The sequence below is a fragment of the Micromys minutus genome, assembly GCF_963924665.1.
Source record: "Micromys minutus genome assembly, chromosome: 2".
Taxonomy (NCBI): Eukaryota; Metazoa; Chordata; class Mammalia; order Rodentia; family Muridae; genus Micromys; species Micromys minutus.
Genome location: NC_137971.1, coordinates 71,467,528 through 71,473,906, shown reverse-complemented (window position 1 = coordinate 71,473,906; position 6,379 = coordinate 71,467,528). Strand labels below are relative to the sequence as shown.

General features: G+C 46.2%; 1 long non-coding RNA gene across 1 annotated transcript; it reads left to right on the top strand.

The window, feature by feature from the left end:
• Nucleotides 1–334: 334 nt before the first annotated feature.
• On the top strand, nt 335–1,844 carry LOC308416333. The gene is made up of 3 exons (XR_013974920.1): nt 335–453; nt 555–646; nt 1,121–1,844. It is a non-coding gene; the product is annotated as an uncharacterized lncRNA (long non-coding RNA).
• Nucleotides 1,845–6,379: the final 4,535 nt, after the last annotated feature.

Here is a 6,379-nt window from a genome sequence, read left to right as displayed (position 1 = left end):
AAAAATTATCTTCTTATTGAGAAAATTTTAGGCACTTTGTCCCTTTATCTTTCCACGTATGAACATCCTATTAGCTAGATTTCTTACGGACATCTTTGTGCCGTGATAAGCAATAGGAGCTTCTACTGGAAACAGTTTACCACATGGCTGTTCTCAAGTGCTCAATGCCTTTTGCCTGACCTGTTCCTTCTCCTTGTCAGAGAATCTGGTGACCAGCCTGACTCAGGACAGGCTCTGTGAAGTTTGAGACAAACATGTTTGAGTCATAAGTGAGAAGGTCACATCCCAGGTCGAGAGCCAGTTTCTCATGACTAAAAATAGCTTGTAGCAATTTCCCAACATTACCCATATGCAAAGGGATATCTGTTTTTCTATAAGACTGAGCACAGTGACCAACATTCATAACCAGTTTGTGTGTGTCTGCAGAGGAGGGAAGACAACCTGAACAGCTTGGCAAGTATTCTCTGTAATGATATTTTTGAGAATTTTGGAGTTTTAGTTTCTTTAAAAAAACAGAGAAACATTACCAGAATGTGCTTTCATTTTAATTCCAGGTGTGGGGCTATGGAGCTGCTTGAGATTGTCCGCAGCAGCTGACGATGGTTTGCCTCGTGCTCTAGCAGAAGTGTGGTTTTGCCAGCTGCAGGTAATTTCTGCAATTGTGTGACTTTGGGAATTCTGGGAACTTTTATAGATCGTATATAAATGAGAGGGTGCCTGAGAGGTGTGGTAGGTGATTGCTGATGGATTAGGGATGGTGGTACAGTTTGTTAGCGGTTATCGTCAAAAAAGAAACAAGTTCCAAGCGGGGACTGTCAGCTGGAGGCCACAGGCAAGCTGAGCTTGTGAGCAGTGCCATGGTAAGAGGGGGAGACCACGAAAGCAGAGTGCTTGGCTCCTTAGAGCACAGCTAGCTGCAGCCTGTGGGGAAGACATTTCCCAGAGCTGAGGCGCTGAGCAGAGAGAGGACAGCATGAGGCCTGCTGGAAGGGGCAGATCGTAAAGTCCTGCTGAAGCAGCTCTTGGTTCGCACCCTGGAATGTGAGACTTGGCAGGTACCAGCTACAGACACGTGGAAACTGCCCTTGCCTAAACTGTTGGCATTCTGTCCAAACCGTAGACAAGCAGGACATGGAAGGAACTGCTGAGCTTTGCAAGGACATGGTAGGCAAGTGCTTCATGATTCCTGAGAAAAGTCCAGAAGTCTGAAGATGAGGCTCCAACAACACAGAGAAACCCTAGACAGCCACCCCAGGGTCCTCTGTCATTTCTATAGTTTTAAAAGCTGTTTTGCTCTACACTTTCTGTTTACTCAGGTAATAGTTATCTTTCTCAGGTCTCTGATGGGGTTGAACACTAGGTGGTTATAGTCTCACAATTAAGCCTAAGTTATTTAGGATTTAAGAAAATGTTTTAAAGTCTAAAAAGATATTTATAGGTTGATAAACAGTTATAATAGGATGAATTAGGTACATATCTTTGGATTCACCAAGATAGAATAAATAATAAAATACTTAAAAGTTGTCAAATACAAATAGGCTAGACATTGTGAATGTAATTCTTACCTGATAGGTTTCATAATTGTTCTTATTGTATTTAGTTTCCTAATGTAAGAGAAAGAGGCTTTTATTGGACTCAAAGAAGGGGAGATTTTGGGGGATATTTTTGTGCACTGTGTACGCATAAGTTGCTTTCTGTACCCATAGATCTGGATGCAGTCCAGACCTTGGTATGACTCAGTATGTTGTAAAGCATGGTTCTCCATCACCTCCTGATTGGTTAAATAAAGATCTGAATAGCCTATGGCTGAGCAGGAGAGGATAATGGGACTTCCTGCTCTGAGAGAGAAAGAGAGGGTCTTGGGTGGAAGTGGGGATGTGCCAGACAATTCAGCAGAGAAGGTCGCCTCGGGAGAGGCTTAGATGGCTGATAACAGTAACAGGGCACGTGGCAGGGTCGTAGGCAGTATTGCAGGGTTAAAATAGCTGTGAACCCTGCCCAGCTATAATGCAAGAAACCTTTTCTTTTCTTTTCCTTACAACTTTATTTAAGCAAGAAACTTTTAAATAAATATACCGGGTCTCTGTGTCATTATTTCAGAACAAGGTCAGGCAAAGAAAAGCTCCAAATTACCTCTACAGTGGCCACCCCAGACCTCGGCTCCGCGCGCATGCGCATGCTTTCTTTACCTCTCGATCCTCCCCTCCCTCAGCCTCCCTGTCTGCATGGTGATTTTCCTGGCCTTGTTTTCTGAGACCAGTGAACCCTCTCAAGAGGTATACCTGCTTTTATACTTTTAATTCAGCTTGGACTGAATTAATTACCTCGGCAGAGAAATCCTATGGCTAGCTTCAAGAATGTAATCTAATGGTTTAGCAGGGGGAAGAGGGGTGAAAGGTAAAACCTGTGGGTGCCCCCTGTTCGCCATGCTCCGACCTGCTAAAGCTCTTCCACTACCACAATTCTGAGCCAAATTTAAAGCGAGTTTCAATAAAATACTGGTCAGTTTTGTGGGACATAAGGGCTGTGCCACACAGGAGGAACCAGCAAAGAACCCACAAAGCAAGTGCAAACCCAAGAAATCTCAGAGCATGAGACAGGTGGGGATAGAGTTAGCTTCCCCCCCCCCCCACCATGACGCCTGCCTCAGGGCATGTAACCACAACCCCCAACTAGGTGATCACAAAACAGTACCTGGAATTCTTCCCCATGCAAGTAGAGCATCACTGGAGTAGCATCAGCCAATAGAACACATTTACCACCCCCCAATCCCATCCCACACCCCAAGATTCCTATCGTTCCTGTCCACATTGAATAAAGAGCACGCTATTTCGCCGTGGATTGTCTGAGCCTGGCTTTACTGAGTGTGGTAAGCCATGTCTGCCTTGCGGCTGGGATGCCGGAGCTCTGCTGGAGGGCCGCTCAGGGGAGGCGGGAGGGAGGATCTCTTAGCCGAGCTGGAATGGCCAAAGTGTTACAGCTCTCTGCGGGGAAGACTGAACAGGAGACAGGCAGTCAAATCTCTTCGGCTACCATCGCAGCCCCAGAGCTAGAGGCAGCAGTAGTGATGAGCTGGAGCCTCTGAGTGACAGGCAGGATGTGGTTACAACCACAGCAAACAGCCAGAGACGCAGCAGCAACTGCAGCCTGCGGATGAGCCCAGCTCCGGCGATGAGCGCTTCGGGAGAGAGAACTTCCCCAGAGTGTTCCAGCTCAGTGTAACAGCCACCCCACGGACGATCCTTGGTGAAATCACTGGTGAACTTTACTCCATGTGGATAAGGAACGTATAAACTTTGGGGGTGGGGTAAGGTAGGATCCAGGGGTAGATGCTTCCCTTTGGCTCAGTCTGAGATGTTAGGGATGCCTGGCTGGGTTCCAACACCTGCCGTTCGCGGATTTCCCAAGTTTTTTTCTGAGCCTGCTCAACCTCACCAGTTCTTCTGTCTGGTGGCACAGTCCACTGGTCCCACAACTGAGCTGTAACACTTGGGGGAAGGGTCTCCTCCTAACCCCGAAGCACTCATCCTTGGCCCTTGGCCCTACCGGCAGAGGCTAACACCAGAGTGCAGGCTCCCAACATTGGCACCAGTTACAGCTGCTGCAGGACCCCAGCCAGCTGCCCGAATTCCCTTCTTCCTTTTCTTTTTAATATTTTTATTTGGATATTTTATTTATTTACATTTCCTTTTTATCCCCTTTTCCGGGTCCCCCTTTCGTAAATCCCCTATCCCACCCCCCACTCCCCCCCCCCCCGTCCCTTCTTTTCTAAGAGCTTCAGCATTCACAGCTGGACTGGAGCCCTGGGGACCCCATTTGTCCCAGACTCCGCTTCACCCACTTTGGTCTGGCGTTTAGCAACATCTGACACCTCAGAGTGCTGTAGAAATTATTTAATCCCATCCGGGATTTCTACCCTACCTTTGATCATTCAGTTCCCGGATAAAAGACACACACTTTTTATTATTTACAATAAGCCTTAATCAGCAATAGAGCTGGGCAGATATCTACTCTCTATGCTATTAAGATCAATTTTCTATGGATAACCCCGAGTTATAACTTACTATGTTTCATTAGAGTTGCTTTTAACTCCAATTGACCAGCCCTCAGGGCCATGCTTTCTTGAATCCCAATATCTTCCTCCTCCTCCCCCACCACCCTTTCCCTCCCTCAGGGTCTCCTCAGACCCAGACCTGGAACACCGAGCACCGCCTAACTCAGTTCTGCCCAACCATTGGCTGTTGGCATCTTTATTCACCAATCAGAAATAACTTGGGGCAAGGTCACATAGATTTGTAGATTCTTTTGTCTCTGGGGCAACCAGGTCTTGGGGGCCCACAAGACACCGCAAAAGACCAAACCTCTACCCTAGAGGACAGAGGCTGACTTCAAACCTGCTCTCTGAGCTGGTGTACCTGTAGTGCCTGGGCACATCACTAAGAGAAACATCACAGAACCACAAGGATGATGCACTCTGGCTAGATTCATATCTGGGTTCTCAGAAAATGGCAGAGGTTTACAAAGGCAAATCCATAAGGTTACATATTTCCCACTAGGTCCAATCAGGGGCAAGCATACATCCCAATGTACTTCTGCCTTTACCTCCACCTACATGTGGCATCCAGGAATTGGGTCAAACATGCTTGTTTAGGGAACAAACGGATGCTTTGTTATCTAATTTAAAAATAGCATTCAGCATTTCAGGAAATATCTGTCCTCAGCCAGGGGCATACAGTAGAGGTATTTTTTACTTAAGGATCTCTTAGGCACAGTAAGTAAAACTTAAAACATAACTTTGGCTCTTACAATAAGTTCTGTAACCTAGAAATCAATAACCAGGAAGCCATTCTTAAAAGACACCAGCCAGGCAGTGGTGACACATGCCTTTAATCCCAACACTTGGAAGGCAGAGGCAGGTGGATCTCTAATTTTGAGGCCAGCCTGGTCTACAGACTGAGTCTAGGACAGTCAGGGCTACACAGAGAAACCCTTTCTCAGAAAAATGAAACAAAACCCAAGACACTTGAGGGGACTCAGAAAACAGATCAAAACCCCTTGTTTGTCTGACCAAGGCCAACTCAGTCAACACATTCCCCAGGGCAGGAGTGAGGACTGAAAAGAAAAGAAAAAAGACAATTAGACACGTTGAAACATGATTCCAGCTAGTTCTGAGGCTGAAGCAGGGCTTTTTATTTTCCAATCTGCTTTTAAACCACTTTAATTACATGCAGAATAATAAAATCAGTTCTGAGTCAAGGAACAAGGAGGCAATAAGCAAAAATCCTGTAATCACCTTTTCTAGGGGCTAAGCAGGGACTGAGAGGAAGGGACAGCCACACATGCTTCTGCTGAGCCGCCCTGAGCTTCACACTTACATGCAGTTCTTAATCCAGGCCTGTTTCCTAGGCCCAGGCACAGAGTCAGATTCCTGCCTTGAGCTCACTCCCCCTACCCCCAACCCCACACCCGAAAGTGTAGAAGCAAGCAGCCCCAAGTATCTCTCCACATTTGTCCATGCCTCTGTGAGAAGAGAAGCAGGAGCATTCAGGCTTGGTGATGCAGAAACAAAGGCAGACCATAGGCACAAGGCAAAGGTATGTCTTGTCTCAGCTAGAGAAAGAGGCTTGGAGACCTCACAGAAAGAGCAGCCTTCTGAACCCAGGATTATTCTGTCTCCAGGTTTCCTTGGGAGCCACACCGCTGTGTCAGTGTTCTGGGTTACTTAGGATGATTTATCAAAGAGACACTACAAGATGAATTTAGGCTTCTCAGCAGCAGGGAGATCCCTCCAGGACTTACCAAAAAAAAAAAAAAAAAAAAAAAAAAAAAAGAAAAGAAATAAAGAGAGAAAAAGAAAAAAAAAAAAAACCATCACCTAAGTAATTCTCAGTCATAGGAGACTCCCTGGTTTGCCAGGCTTGTCTTGAGACTTAAATTATACAAAGGTTCTTGAGAATCCTTTCAAAGAACAAATCCACAAAAATCTCAGAGAAAAGTCACTGACGAAGGCTACTTCAAAGCCTGGTGTCATCGCTCTGGATGGAATTCATGGCAGATAAACTGGTTCTGCTAAAATTCGGCTGTATCTAAGTGGCTCTTCTGCACAGAAAAACTGGCCATTGACTCTGTGGCCTCTCAGGTAGAGCCCCTGGCTTCCCTGGCTGGCAAGGCTGCTAAGATGCCTGAAGTCTCCTCAGAGGTAAGGGGAGAGGAGACTCTGCTTCTCCAAAACCACAACTTTTGCTCCTGTGGTTCCCACTGTAAGGGTCTGAAAATCGCTGAGACCCCAGACCCAGATAGTTTGCAAAAATAAAGAGCATTTATTCTGCAGAAACAACCAGCATGCAGAGGTCAACTATTATCTAAAATAGTGACCCCA